The sequence below is a fragment of the Myotis davidii genome, unplaced genomic scaffold (genome assembly GCF_000327345.1).
Source record: "Myotis davidii unplaced genomic scaffold, ASM32734v1 scaffold892, whole genome shotgun sequence".
In the NCBI taxonomy this organism is placed as follows: domain Eukaryota; kingdom Metazoa; phylum Chordata; class Mammalia; order Chiroptera; family Vespertilionidae; genus Myotis; species Myotis davidii.
The window spans coordinates 116487-119646 of record NW_006284341.1 but is presented as its reverse complement, the minus strand read 5'-3'; positions in this window follow the sequence as shown (position 1 = coordinate 119646).

Genomic DNA, 3160 nt, shown 5'->3' with positions numbered 1-3160 from the left:
ACTACATAGACCGGTGGGTTCACTGGAAGAATGACCAGTTAATCACCTAAGTTCTAAGGTTGCATAGTACCCGGTACTTTGGATGGCTTATGGGAGTGTATTTGTGACTACTTGATTAGCACCTGTGTATCTCACTAGATTGTGAGCTCCGTGAGTTAGGAATGCTTTGTTTTCTCACCATCATCGCCTTAGCATTTAGCACAGTTATCCAGCACATGTTAGTACTCAATAAATATTTGTTGAATGAATGAAAGCATGAGTAAAGGTTTACTTTTCCTCTTGAAGACAGATGATTAACTTACTCAGAAAGAGTTATTTCCTGTTTTGTTTTGAGGCTATAAACCCACTCTTCAAAAATCTTGTGGAAGGCTGCAGATACAGCTGAAGGAAAACAAATGTTTTGAAGCAGGGCATTTATAGAGGGTGGGTTCATAACTTTTTGAAACCAGGTCATAATTATTATAGTTAAAAACGCAAAAATTAAAAAGTTGGGTGGGAAACACGGAGTTACGCACACAGATTTCTGTTACGTTTGGAGCTTCGCAGGACAGCTGATAGAAACTCCCTTTCAGGGGTCATTGAGAAAGTGAGCCGTCTTGATCTGGCAAAAGAAAATAGACAACCAGGAATTTTTCATCCGTGTTGGCTTTCCTCAAGCAAAATGTCAGATTTAGATTTATGCATCTCTGACTTCCAGCCTCAAGAAACCTTAGAATTCACCTGAGAGCCAAAGACTTTGCTTAGAGGTCGTTTCTTTAGATCTCCTCATTTAACAGATGAGAAAACGTAAGACTGGGGCTTAAGTGACTCGGATCAATATAATTATCATAAAATGAGGCTTTGAGAAGAATGGAAGCAGCACCTCTTGTCAACACAAACCTCCAGCTCTCTAAATGAATGTGAAAAAGAAGTAATCTCTTAAAATTAAAAAACAACTTAAATTTTTTAAGGGGCAAATATCTTTCTAAATTGTAATATCCATCTTTGAAGGTAAAGATTAGGTCTGTTGTTTTCAGCATGAGTTAAACATACATCACCTTGGTAACATGCCCTGGCTTCCGTCGGCTGATAAGGATCAGCTGCTCTCGATGAGAACCACATCTCCCCAGGCCTTCAGTTGTAAAAGTAAAGAAGGATAGCACTTCACTTTTGAGTTATGGTGACTAGAACCCATCTGGGCACATTTAGTGGGTTAATTTCAAGAGACTCCAGGCTGGATTAAAAGAGAAGATGGGGGTCCAGGATGGTTTCCAGCCTGAATGGCACCCTGAGCAGGAGGTGGGGTGCGGGGAGGGGGGGGTCCTCTGTCTCTCCCCCAGCTTTGTAAATGACTTTCCTATTTAGGGTGCACTTTCTCCTTGCTACAATCCCCATGCTCTCTTCCATTTCCTTGTTGTTCACTCTGTGCTTTCCTTTGTGGCTTCTCCTCCTTGGGGAGTCTGAGGGCTTTGCGGATCAGCCCTGCTCCTGGCATGCCCAGCAGCCGCAGGAGAGCCCCGGTTCACTTCAGACGTTGAAATCACAGCCTTCTCCTCCTCCCACCCAATTTAGGGGAAGGAAACCCAGGTTTCCTGAGGACGGTGAAAGGCTAGGCACTCTCATACATGCCATTTCCTCGGCCCCTCCCAACACCCTGCCAAGTGCTTTGTTTTTACTGGTGGAGAAACAGACTAAAGCAAGTAAGAAGCAAGGCTGGGATTCAAACCCATGGCTGCCTGAGCCCCAGCCTTTTGCCATCCTGCTTCTGGTTGTGCAGGGTTCGGGATCGTGGGGCGTATTTTAAAGCAGCACTCCGAATGTAAGCGTGCGTGCACATTCTCATAGGATTTGTTCTATCGCGATTTCAGTAATGAAGTCAGTCTGGCATCTTCTGAAACACTTGTCAGTGACACACTTCAAAGTGTTCATCCATAACACAGTGACCCTTTAGGCAGAGAGGGCGTTTATCTGGAAGCCTCCCGCCAACTGGACTTCTGTTACCTTGGTGATTTGGGAGCGCTAGCCTTCTTAAATGGTGCCTTCTGATTTTCCCTAGCTCCCCCCCCCCCCAATATCATCCCATAGTTAAAGTCATGGCATTTATTACTGTTACTCTGGTAGCTTTCTCTTTACTTATGTCCTTCCTCTGTCACTACATCGTACCCCTTGTAAAGGCAGGAAAAGTGTTCCTCAGTGAATAACAAAAATAGCATATTTTGCTCCCTTGTGCTTTGAGCAGTGAGTATTTTCAAATGAACAAATAATTGTATCCATGTGGAGATGCTCTGAAGAGAGAAAAATGAGATTGTCAAGTTAAAGACTGGTGATTTTATGTTATCCCACAGAATTTAGCCACAACCCATTTCAAGGTAGAAGGGGCAAACAAATCATCTAAGTACAAAACTCGGTAGATAGCAAGTGGAGGGAGGACTAGATCGATTAAGGTCTTCCCACTTAGTGGCTTCATGTTGGTCAGAATCAAGCCTTATATTATCGGCTTCATGTGCCATAGTTGCGAAAATCAACATGTAGCCCCAGCCTTGCCAGAACCAGTGAAAATATCCTTGGAGCTACTTTGCCAACACTAACTCTTGACTTCCACCTCTTATAGTTACCAACTTTAGAGAATGACAAGGTTAGAATATTTTCTCCTTTCTGTTTTAACATGTTGGATTTTTATAACACTCAAATCATTGTATTGTCTGGGGCTACCGGAAACTTAGATCAGTGGTTTTTCAACTGCTGTGCTGCAAGAATTTTTTTTTAAAACATGCAGTACTGCCCTAGTCGGTTTGGCTCAGTGGCTAGAGCGTCGGCTGTAGACTGAAGGGTCTTAGGTTTGATTCTGGTCAAAGGCATGTACCTCGGTTGCAGGCTCGATCCCTGGCCTCTGTTGGAGTACATGCAGGAGGCAACCAATCGATGTGTCTCTCTTACATCACTGTTTCTTTCTCTTTGTCTATCCCCCCACCCCCACCCCCCATTTCACTCTGTCAAAAAAATCAATGGAAAATATCATTGGGTAAGGATTAACAACAACAACAAATATGCAATACCTGACTATTTAGTCAGGAGCACAAACCTCTTTCCCCACTTTTTTTTTAATTTAAAAAAAAATATTTTATTGATTTTTCACAAAGAGGAAGGGAGAGGGATAGAGAGCTGGAAACATCGATGAGCG